At 42.4% G+C, this 12,642-nt stretch overlaps 1 protein-coding gene across 3 annotated transcripts in view; it reads right to left on the bottom strand.

The window, feature by feature from the left end:
* enox2 (ecto-NOX disulfide-thiol exchanger 2) overlaps positions 1-12,642 on the bottom strand; it is a 766,926-nt gene that overhangs the window by 649,190 nt on the left and 105,094 nt on the right. The gene's annotated exons all lie outside the window — the stretch shown is intronic.

The following is a 12,642-nucleotide window of genomic DNA, read 5'->3' as shown; positions in this document are numbered from 1 at the left end:
TATTGACTGGTTATATAATGACCTTTCTTTTTTTAACATAAGATACATATTTTAGCCCTTAATTTGGGAAATAACTGGTACCACTGAAAGCAAATAAAAATAAATGTATAGTTTATTTACAAATGCACTCTATAAACCATAAGCATATTGAGTTTGGGTCTTGGCTATCACCAACATGCACCAGAGTACAGGAAATCACAAATACTAGATTCAACTACACACCCACTTTTGGTGAAGGGTATGACTTTCCGAAATTTTCCCTTATTTTGAGTTAAAAATCTGGGAAATATCCCTTTTTTTCAAACCTCAAAGTTGACAGGTATGCTGTTACCCCATGCACCTTCCTCACCCAAACTGGCACTGTCTGACTTCTATCCGTTTCCCAAACTGAAATCCCACTTGCATGGTTGCCGTTTTCAGAGTGATGAAATAATCCATACCGTTGAGGAGGATCTGGAGGCTCAAGATGTGACCTTCTTCCGCAAAGGGATGGCGAAGCTTGAGCATCGGTGGACCAAGTGCATTGAAATGAAAGGAGATCATGTTGAAAAATAATGCAAAAAGAATCCTTCTCCTGTGATGAGAACTTTTTGAAGTACCCTCATACCCACAGTAAAGCATGGTGGTGGAGCATGATATGGGGCTGCCTCTTTATAAATGGTACACATCAAATAAAACATGAATGGAGCAATATACCAGGATATATTAGAAGAGAATTCAAACATTAGTCCAAGCAATTGTATCTAGGTAGAAGATGGATGCTTCATCAGAGAGACCCTTGTAACCTTGGGGAATTAAAGAGGAACGGGGCAAAATTGAAGAAAAACAAAAACAAAAAAAAAATACCTTTTAAATTCTTACAGTCCATGTCTTGAAACTCTAACTGCCAACAACAGCTTTGCAATAAAGCACTAATATTGGTCATTTGTGGTGTCTGAATACTTTTACACATCTTTTTAGAAGCTTAGAAATCTACAGCATTAGTCAAAATCATGTTAACACTAATGGATAATTTTTCTCCTGAATGAATGATGCGCTGTGACTGCTGCTGGTGTAATTAGGCCCTACTTTTTTGACATCCCGATAGTGACGTCAGACGTCTACTTACGGATGGTGCAGCAGTACACCATTGATGAACTTCCACTACAGATCCGATTGGCGGGGTATTTCCAACTAGCCTGGGCCCGCCCATCCTAAGCGTGACGCAACATGAAGGCCTGTTGCGAGCTTAGTCTGGCCAGGCAAGCTATCGACAGCTCTTCCAAGCTCCCGAAAAATTGGGAGCCAATCAACTTTGAGCATCTCCAACGGCCCTGGGTAGAGGCGTGTTCAAGGCAGTGATGTAGTAGAACTGCAACCGGAAGCCATAGATTGTTTACAGAATCTATGCCGGAAGCGCTTCATTCACTAGAAACATTACGAACATGGAGCAAAGAGCAGCCCTGGAGGTATTTATTGAAAGGAAGGACGTTTTCGCCTTGCTCCCGACCAGCTTCGGTAAGAGTTTAATCTACCAGTTAGCCCCGTCGCGTCGCATACGTCAGAGGAAAGAGTGATGTGATTGGTTTAAGCTTCGTCACAGCCTTTTCTGGCTTCGACCAGTAGCAAACTGAGGCATTTCAGGGAGGCGGGTCAACCACGCACTTTGGGAAACGGTTGGGCTTAATATCTTGGCCAGACCAAATGCTCACAGAGCTTTGAAGTCACGTTAGCCAGACTAATTTCCAACAGGATGGTGCACCGCCGCATTTTGGCCGTACTGTTCATGCTTATCTTGACCACACATTTCCAGGTCGATGGATAGGTCGCGGTGGACCATTGCCGTGGCCTCCAGACACCTCGGACTTAACGCCCTGTGATTTCTGGTTATGGGGTATGGTGAAGGAGCGCGTGTATAGCAGGAAAATTCGTGACATCAATGACCTCAAGGACAGAATAAGGACTGTGGTATCATCTATTCCCTGCGAAATGTGTGTCCAGGCTTTAAATGGTCCTGTTGCTCGCTGGTTTTTGCGTGTTGAACACGATGGCGAACAGGTTGAGACCATCCTGTAAATCATCTTGCACATACAATGCACTGTATGTTTTGTGAATAAATGCTTTCTACCACTTAAGTGTTAACATAACGTTGACCAAGCCTGTATGTCGGCATCATGCGTGTCAATTTGAAGCGGACATGTGCACTGAAAGTATATTACATAACGAAAACAAGTGTCTCGATACCAAATTCCCCTCGTTGTATGAAGGATGGAATTGTACAGACACTGGCTTGAACCCAGAAGGATTTGATTGTCTTGTAAAAGAGAAACATGAGGCCTGATTGAAACGCGAGCTGTCAGTTAACTGTGGAGGATTGCTCATCTCCTGCAACAACACATTACTGGAGACGACAACAATCCTGTTAGAGATCCTGCTTCTGCGACTGGAGCTTGGACTGACTCAGCATTTTTCTTCACTGATAGCTGAGTGTGGGGGAGGCTGAGGTGAAACATATGAAAACTTTTTTTTTTTTTTAATCCAATGACTCTACTGATGTCAAAGTCTTGTACAAAATTACTGACAAAGAAGGAATTTTTGACTTGATTAATACAAAGTAATTAAAAAAAAAATTCAGACTGTTTGACTGTTGATCATCTTGAAGACGCCACGTCCTACTTTTAGTCACCAATCCGAAGTCTATTAAATTTTTTTTTTTTTTTACTAAATAACTATGGAATCAATTTTGTGCCAAAATGTTCATACAATACTTTTGAAATATCAAACAAAAACGACAAATCAAAATACAAAAAAAAAAGTCAATTTTTTTAGACTGGCAAACAAATTATTCATGTAATTGTGCAAAATATCAGTCCATTACTCTTCAGAAACCTTTTATTTTTGTTCCGCGTCTTTTTCAGTTTTGTTTGGCGTAATTTATTTTGGTTGCGATTCCAGCTTTCTCGTTTGCGCTCCCTGACTTTGTGCTTGCAGTTTTGGCACAAACTTGACGTGTGGGTGGGCTGTCCAGGAATGCATTCCCATTGGCTAACTTGTGTTTGACTGACAGCTACGCTCAGCCATTCCCTACTCGGATTCTGGCGGACTGTTTGACGAGTGACCGATCCATTGACGGTAAACAAGGATCGAGTGGACTTCAGTGGCGACTACGATATCGAATTAATTCAACAAAGTGTAAGTACGGGACAAATGTGCTGTATGTGTTGCAGTAGTGCACATTATGCAGGTGTTTCGTGGCAAGTCAAATGTTAGCCTTAGCTCCACTACCCAATATAATAGCTGTCTTGCTAACATTAAACACGCCTGCATAATGTGCACTACTGCAACACATACAGCACATTTGTCCCGTACTTACACTTTGTTGAATTAATTCAATATCATAGTCGCCACTGAAGTCCACTCGATCCTTGTTTACCGTCAATGGATCGGTCACTCGTCAAACAGTCCACCAGAATCCGAGTAGGGAATGGCCGCAACAGCTTCCGGGGGAATGGCTGAGCGTAGCTGTCAGTCAAACACAAGTTAGCCAATGGGAATGCATTCCTGGACAGCCCACCCACACGTCAAGTTTGTGCCAAAACTGCAAGCACAAAGTCAGGGAGCGCAAACGAGAAAGCTGGAATCGCAACCAAAATAAATTACGCCAAACAAAACTGAGAAAGACATGGAACAAAAATAAAAGGTTTCTGAAGAGTAATAGACTGATATTTTGCACGATTACACGAATAATTTGTTTGCCAGTCTAAAAAAAAATTGACTTTTTTTAATTTTTTTGAATTTTGATTTATCGTTTTTGTTTGATATTTCAAAAGTATTGTATGAACATTTTGGCACAAAATTGATTCCATAAATAACCCTTATCTCTTTAAACAGGTCTGTGAATAAATGCATGCCATTATACAATATTGTACATTATTATACATACAGGACACTTTTTCACTGGAATAAAAACGTGTTCTATTCCCTTCTAGCGGGTTTCATTCATTTGGTTTGATAGCATGCAGTATTGGTAGCATATCGCTTATCCTACATGTATTACGTCACTCTACCCAATGGAGAATGAGTGTTGAATATGGTTTACGATATTGCACGGTTGTCAAGACAACATGACGTCACACATTGGAGCTGATGAAAATATTCAATGAGAGTTTTCTGCTGCGCATGCACAGAAGAGTTTCTTTGTTCACCGGGAAACAGAAAGACACGTTGAACACCTGAAAGGCTACAAAAACTTCATTAGATATTCGTCACGCATTTTTACAAGAGAAAAAAACATACCAACGGACATTGAAAAACTGGAAAAGAGACACATCGGAGACGTAAAACAACTGCGCTAGTGAGCAACTGTGACAATTTGTAAACAAACATGGCTGCCACCTTCAAAATATGGAAGATTTTGAGAGAATTTTGAAAGAAAAAGACGCATTGAACACCCGGAAGGAATGTGTATGTATAATAATACTAATATTGGCTGCCTTTTTTTCATGGCACATCAGATATGTTCCATTCAGCTAGCATGATACTGAACTCGTCTTTGACTCGTTCAGTATCATACTCGCTGAATGAAATACGGTATATTTGATATACCACTCAAAGTCAGCCAATATTATTTAAATATTTAAAATATAAAATCAAGCCATTACTATAGCCTAAAAGTGATGTCATATGTACTGTAAGTAGTTATACTGTAGTACTGGAGCAACTATTATTGTTGTTAATTGCGCAAAATTAAGTATTCTAGTTACTCTAATCATTGAACAAATATAGTGAATATTTGGCCTTATTGTGTTAAAAAAAACAATTTTATATTATATACTATTCAAAAAAAGTAGGGGATATTTTATTTTGAGATCCAAATTTTCACATGTACAAAGGGATACGAAAGCATGTTGTATAGTTCCTTACTGAGGAAGCATTTCCAAAGAAATTCATCACCCAAACACATCAATGACACTCTCATGATCAGCACGGGATGCTACTGATGATCAAGGGGGTCGTGCCACAAATTTGCATGACTCTGAATTGGAAGGTTAGAGCCACTCCAAAGAAAGATTTTGAAGAGAAAGCATCAGATTATCAGTGGTTGAAGTCGTTAATTAAACAGAGACCATGCGCCGTCTAACACAGGATGAGAGGTTATGTGCCCTTGGCATGCTACAGGTTGGCACAAGACAGGTCGTTGTGGCAAGAGCATTGAATGTTTCCCAGTCTGTCATCAGCAGATTATGGTCCAGACATCGTGCTACAGGGTCTGTTCAGGATAGACCACGATCCGGTCGACCAAGGGCAACAACTCAGGCTCAGGACAGATTCATCCGCACTATTGCCTTGAGAAATCGTATGGTAACAGCAAATCAGATAAGGTCTCAACTTCGAAGGGATACTGGCTTGGTAGTGAGTTGCCAGACCATCAGGAATCGACTGCACAGATTTCACTTACACGCCCGACGTCCTCGTGTCATTCCCTGTTTGAGGGATCGTCACATTAGGGCCAGACTCCAATGGTGTCGTCATCATCAACGCTGGGATAATCGCCGATGGAACCACGTAATGTTCTCAGATGAGTCAAGGTTCACTGTGGACTTCCTGGACAGACGCAGGAGGGTTTGGCGCCGACGTAATGAATGTTTCCATGACGTTAACGTCATTAGACATGATCCGTATGGGGGTAGCTCTGTAATGGTGTGGGGAGGCATCACTGCTGCCGGCAGAACAGATTTGCATGTTGTTGCTGGACGTGTCACAGGGCAGTACTACCGGGACAACATCTTGGCACCCCATGTTGTGCCATTTGCACGTCGTTATGGCCGCCGTTTCATTTTCCAAGATGACAATGCCAGACGTCATAGGGCCAGGATCGTTACAGATTACCTCCAGCAGCAGAATATCACCAGATTACCATGGCCAGCACTCAGTCTGGACCTTTTCCCCCATCGAGCATGTCTGGGACATGCTTGGACAGCGGCTACGCCAACGTCAACAACCTCCTGCCAATGTCCAAGAACTTGCTGCAGCATTGCAACAGGAATGGAATAACATTCCCCAAAATGACCTGGGACGTCTCGTTAGGAGTATGCCACGCCGAGGGGGTTTTACCCGCTACTGACTCGGTTTCAAAATGGTGGTAAATTTGCTGTGTGACCCTGTGTTTGTGTTGACCCTTATTCTGGAGAATCTGTCCTTTACTGACTGTACACAGGGTTTCGAATAAATTGACAAATGTTTCCTTAATGTTTTTCTGTCATTTGTTTCCTTCCTGACCTCATGATCTGCATTTCATTCTACTTGTAAATCCAATATCCCCGACTTTTTTTGAATAGTATATATACACTGTATATGAGGCAAGTTAAAAAGTTCTAAGTTGGATGTTATAATTTCAAAAGGTGTCCGATTTTAATAACTAAAACATTAAGACACGTCTCTCAGGCGTCTTGAACAGCTTTGACAAGTTTTATCATTACATCTTTGTCAAGCGTTGAGCTGTGTTACATCCTATTTGATCAGGTTTTTCAACTCTCAAAAATGAACAATTTTGAAAAATCAGAGCAAACATCAAATTTTTAACCAAACTTGAATGGAAACCTGTTAAAATTATTGAAGCTTTGCAACAGGTTTATGGGGACGCTTTACCATCTAGAGCCGTTGTTTACGCTCGGATTAAGCGATTTAAGGAGGGTAGGGAAGAGCTCCAAGATGACCCGAGGGAAGGAAGGCCTTCCACTGCAAAAAATGAACAAAGTCGAGCTCGTGCGGAATCTGGTGGAAGAAGATTGCAGAATCACAGTCGATGCAATCGCCAGTGAAGTAGGAATCTCGCATGGTTCAGCTTTTTCAGTTCTGACAGAAGATCTTGGTCCGAGTAAGCTTTCAGCTCATTGGGTCCTGAAAGTGTTGCGTGAGGATCAACTGGCTCAAAGATCTGACCGTTCTTTAGCACTTTTGACCAGAATTGAAGCAAATGAAACCAATTTTTTGAACGATGTGTCACTGGAGATGAAACATGGATTTACCAATATGACCCAGAAAGCAAAATTCAAATCAATAATCCTAACTGATTTTCTCGAATGACAGAACAGTAACTGCTAGCTATTATGAAGGAGTTTTGCGAAAGCTTTAGACTGCACTGGCCAAAAAAAACGCAGAGGAAAGTTGCACTGCCAAATCCTTTTCCATCGTGATCACGCACTAGCACACTCAGCAAAGATTGTTAGGGCCATCTTACGTGAATTTTGATGGGAAATTCTTCCGCACCTTCCTGGCAGCCCTGGTCTAGCACCATCTGATTTTTTTTTTTCCTTTTCCCAAAACTGAAAGAACATTTGAAACTCCTAACTCCTTAACTCCGGTGCAACATATGTATATAGGAATCATTGTATATAAAATCACTTCATTTTGCTTTTGTACTTAAGTTATTGAACTTCTCATCTCATCTCATTATCTCTAGCCGCTTTATCCTTCTACAGGGTCGCAGGCAAGCTGGAGCCTATCCCAGCTGACTACGGGCGAAAGGCGGGGTACACCCTGGACAAGTCGCCAGGTCATCACAGGGCTGACACATAGACACAGACAACCATTCACACTCACATTCACACCTACGGTCAATTTAGAGTCACCAGTTAACCTAACCTGCATGTCTTTGGGCTGTGGGGGAAACCGGAGCACCCGGAGGAAACCCACGCGGACACGGGGAGAACATGCAAACTCCGCACAGAAAGGCCCTCGCCGGCCACGGGGCTCGAACCCGGACCTTCTTGCTGTGAGGCGACAGCGCTAACCACTACACCACCGTGCCGCCCGTTATTGAACTTATTTAAATTTATTTTATTTATTCTTTTTTCAGACGATTTTGTCTTCTATTTTGAGACATGTTTACTACTTATTTGATTCAGGAGCTTGGTAGCAAATTTGAATTTCCCTCCGGGGATTAATAAAGTGATTCTGAAAGGAACTCTATTTCAGTCCTTAGACGAGGCAAAGCAGAAGGTTGTGACCTGGTGCGAAAGACATCCCCCAGAATTCAACAAAGAAGGAATTCTCCAATGGAAACACCACTTGCAGAAGTGTTTAGACTTAAATGGAGGATACGTAGAGAAATAGCCTTGTTATTTTCCTAAATAAAGATTTTTTTTCCAATTTGTCTTAGAACTTTTTGACTTCCCCATATATGTGTTTTAGGTCATATTTATGCAGAAATATAGAAAATTCTGGGTGGCACGGTGGTGTAGTGGTTAGCGCTGTCGCCTTACAGCAAGAAGGTCCGGGTTCGAGCCCCGTGGCCGGCGAGGGCCTTTCTGTGCGGAGTTTGCATGTTCTCCCCGTGTCCGCGTGGGTTTCCTCCGGGTGCTCCGGTTTCCCACAGTCCAAAGACATGCAGGTTAGGTTAACTGGTGACTCTAAATTGACCGTAGGTGTGAATGTGAGTGTGAGTGGTTGTCTGTGTCTATGTGTCAGCCCTGTGATGACCTGGCGACTTGTCCAGGGTGTACCCCGCCTTTCGCCCGTAGTCAGCTGGGATAGGCTCCAGCTTGCCTGCGACCCTGTAGAACAGGATAAAGCGGCTACAGATAATGAGATGAGGTAGAAAATTCTAAAGGGTTCACAAATTTTCAAGCACCACTATATTTTATTTACAGCTCCGAGCGTCTCATTAGTAATTAAGCATTAAAAGTTAACAGTTGTTATTTAATCTGGAATTTTCAAAGCAAGGAATATTTTTTTTCAAGTTGGACCTCTACAGATTTCGCTTATATGCTACAAATTTGTGTCGCACTCCTGATAACAAGTATAGCTCTGTCTGTAGCGGTATATCGTCACATGGCCATTAATATTCAAACGCATATTAAATCCTAAATGTGCGAAGCGATTATCATTCAGCTGCTTTTTGAAAGAATGTGCGACTCCCCAAGCCTTTCTGACTCCAAATCTGGTCGATCAAACTAATAAGAATAATAAAAATGCTACAAGAAATTGAGCGCACGCCTTTATAGAACAGCTTGTGCACCTGCACAAAGTATTTACTCCCCACAGCTGAATAATAGGCTTACACAGATCATTTGTTTAGTCCCTCGGCAGAATCTGTCACTCAGTAAACCGTGTTATAAAGCCACTGATGTAAACTCTGTTTGTGTGTGTGTGTGTGTGTGTGTGTGTGTGTGTGTGTGTGTGTGTGTGTGTGTGTGTGTATGGGTGCCTGGCTGTGGGCCAGTTTCACCATAGCTCCAGCAGCACTCTGTATAACCTCGGTGGTGCTGTGGGAGAACGGAGCTGAGTGTGCAGATCGGACCACCTGCCTCGGTGATCCTGCCATTCTATTTATACTCCTCACAATAAATGACTGCTGGCATGGGCTACGGGAGGAGGGGACTGCGAAGTGCTTAGCGGGAAGAAAAACACTGCATTTTTCTTTTCTTTTAGTCTCCCCCCCAAGGTAATTCAAATAGTGTACTATGAGGAAAACACGAAGCTCATTGTAGATCATTTCGGTTTTGTTCTTTTTTTTTTTCCTGTTTTTTTTTGCTTTATGTGCTGTAAAGGACAACAGAAAGTTATAAAAACTTGACATATACTGTATTTATGTAACGGATAAAACATGTTATTGATCAATTTCCAATCACGGCATGTCCCAACGTGTTATATTCCTCTTAAAAACTTAATATATTATTTAAAAAAAAAAAAAAAAAGCTCTACATTTACGAGATCCTGAGTAGCACCCTAGCATCTGCAGATCACAAATTTATATCCATCCATGATCAGGAGCCAAGGATTACTTATTCAGGTGACATTGGGCATACCTAACAACCTGTGTTTTCTTTCCCTCCCCCCCACCCCAAATCTGTCCCTCTGAGTTACATGGAGTCAACAGGAAATCTTTTGGTGGAGAGGGTGGAGACCTCGACTGGCTATCGTAGCCTGCAGGGAATCGGCCGTCAGACATTCTGTCGCATGTCCCAGACCCGGTGAAATGTAACTGAATTGTCTTGGCCAGCCCTAAGGGTCCCATCTGCATCTCATCATTGCTGAGGAGTGTGCTCCCATCACCCAATCAAGCATCCAGCCAGAACAGGTCATGATATTTTTTACCATATTAACCTGCCATTGTTGTGTATTATGCCTGATGTAAAGACTCTCGTCTCTGCGAGCCTACCACACAGATTTAATACTTGTCATTTTTAGGGCATACCTAACAACATGTGTGTTCTTTCTCTCTCCCCCCCCAATCTGTCCCTCTGAGTTACATGTTGATCCTGGGATTGAGATGCTGGCCTCTTCTGCCCCTCGGACCTGCTTGATCCATCCTGGTGCCCTGTGTCTGGTCGGAGTTTTATCGCACCGCTCCTGTGAAGGACGGCCCCATGAGGACAGTTGAGGGTTATACCTGTTAAAACTGTTAATATTATAGTCAGGCTGTCTGTTGTTGCCCAAATGAGGATGGGTTCCCTTTTGAGTCTGGTTCCTCTCGAGGTTTCTTCCTCATGTCGTCTGAGGGAGTTTTTCCTTGCCACCGTCGCCACAGGCGTGCTCATTGGGGATAGATTAGGGATAAAATTAGCTCATGTTTTAAGTCGTTCAAATTCTGTAAAGCTGCTTTGCGACAATGTTTATTGTTAAAAGCGCTATACAAATAAACTTGATTTGATTTGAAGGATGCAAACTGACTATGCTTTTTGTTTGAGAGGGATGGCATAGTGACACTAGCCAATCGTGGATATCTGTGAGCTCATGTATGTGGAAGAGGGCAGACAGTGCTTTCCTCCAAGCAGGCTTATAGTACTTGAGTCCAGGACTCAGACTCGAGTCCGACTCGTACCCTAATTTTAAGGACTCGTGACAACTTGGACTTGAGCACTGATGACTCAGACTTGGACTCGTGCATTAACTGCATTCGGACTCGTAAATTGGAGACGAGGACTCGGATTTGTTCTTTATTTTTTTGTATAATGCCATAATAATTTGGCATAAGATATTTATATCTACATTAATTTTTATACTAATTTCGTTCAAGAGAATGCACATTTTACCTGTTCATACATCATGTTCAGGAACAAACTAACATTAATGGCACTAAAATGCCCAGACAGAAGCCCCTAGGATTGTCTGCTTTGCTTGTACAGATTCTCGTGCAGTGGGGAAAAAATGCTCTGCTATGTATTTCATATGTAGAAGAACTATCGAGGAGACGACGGGGACAACCTCGGACTTCAATCGTCAGAGAAGGAAGTGACCCGCTATGTTCATTGCCCTGTTGATAGCGGGGTTTGCTTGCTGAGCGATGAACTAGCTAGTGTTAACCCTCTCTCATGTTATTTGCCCTGTTGATAGTGGGCGGGGCTTGCTGAGCGATGAACAAGCTATTTATCTGTAGCCTATTAATTAAAATGGGGCAGTCGAGCAGGAACGTTAGCCCAACGCAGTAGCAGAGACGCTTTCACATAAAGGCAGCAACAGCCACCGTCAAATGGTACGGTTGGAGTCTTGTTCTCGGACTCGACTCGGATCAATAGTGGACTCGATTCGGACTCAACACGAAATTTTCCTTCATGACTCAGACTTGAACACTGGGGACTCGAGACTGGACTCGGACTCGAGGTTTCGTGACTCGACTGCAACACTGCCTCAGAGTCTGTTACTCTACCCTATGATGGAGCATGAACGGCAGTTCTAACAGATGTGGTGTTTGGCTTCACGTGTCCCAAAGGAAGCACGTGTGAACCTTCATTCACCCTCCCTGGTGATAGAATAAAGCTGGCTGGTGGATGGGAATTGGCTAAGACGAAATTAGGGAGGAAATGGTGAAGTGTCGAAAGAAGAAAAGCCTCAAATGAAACTATTTCACACTTCTGAATGCCAATTTTCATTCTGTGTCATACAAAAATGTTCAAAGACAAACCAAAGCATTGACCAAAGAATAAGCCAATAATAACAATTTGAGGCGTTTACAAGAGTTCACAACGGACCTGGAACAGCCCCCCTGTGACTGCAGGTATATGGAGTATTCTTGATCAGACGCAACATGAAATAAAGCTCGGCCTGGCCACCCTTCCTGCCAAGCTCATAAATAAGTTTTACGAACAGCTGCTCCATGTGCACCGAGCTCTACTGTGCAAAGTGCAAAGGAGACAAATATCTAAGGATGGTGGAGGGGGCACGTTACTAATAGCTTACACTCAAGTGCTTGCTGTGTTTATACCTTTCCCCTCCTGCCTGCGGCTTGACACCCGGTTAATGTCATCAGAGCCCTGTGACTCCGGCGAGCCACCATACAGCTTTGGAATGGTTCGGTCACATTGTAGCATGGAGTTAATCTTAGCAAACAAACTCAATAGGTTTTTGACATTGTTATTTGGAATCCCATTGCCAAATGTACAGTTAGGTCCATAAATATTTGGACAGAGACAACATTTTTCTAATTTTGGTTCTGTACATTACCACAATGAATTTTGAACAAAACAATTCAGATGCAGTTGAAGTTCAGACTTTCAGCTTTAATTCAGTGGGTTGAACAAAATGATTGCATACAAATGTGAGGAACCAAAGCATTTTTTAAACACAATCCCTTCATTTCAGGGGCTCAAAAGTAATTGGACAAATTAAATAATTGGAAATAAAATGTTCATTTCTAATACTTGGTTGAAAACCCTTTGTTGG

Source organism: Neoarius graeffei, chromosome 2 (genome assembly GCF_027579695.1).
Source record: "Neoarius graeffei isolate fNeoGra1 chromosome 2, fNeoGra1.pri, whole genome shotgun sequence".
Taxonomy (NCBI): domain Eukaryota; kingdom Metazoa; phylum Chordata; class Actinopteri; order Siluriformes; family Ariidae; genus Neoarius; species Neoarius graeffei.
The sequence above is the reverse complement of the archived record's forward strand: the minus strand, read 5'-3'. Positions and strand labels throughout refer to the sequence as shown.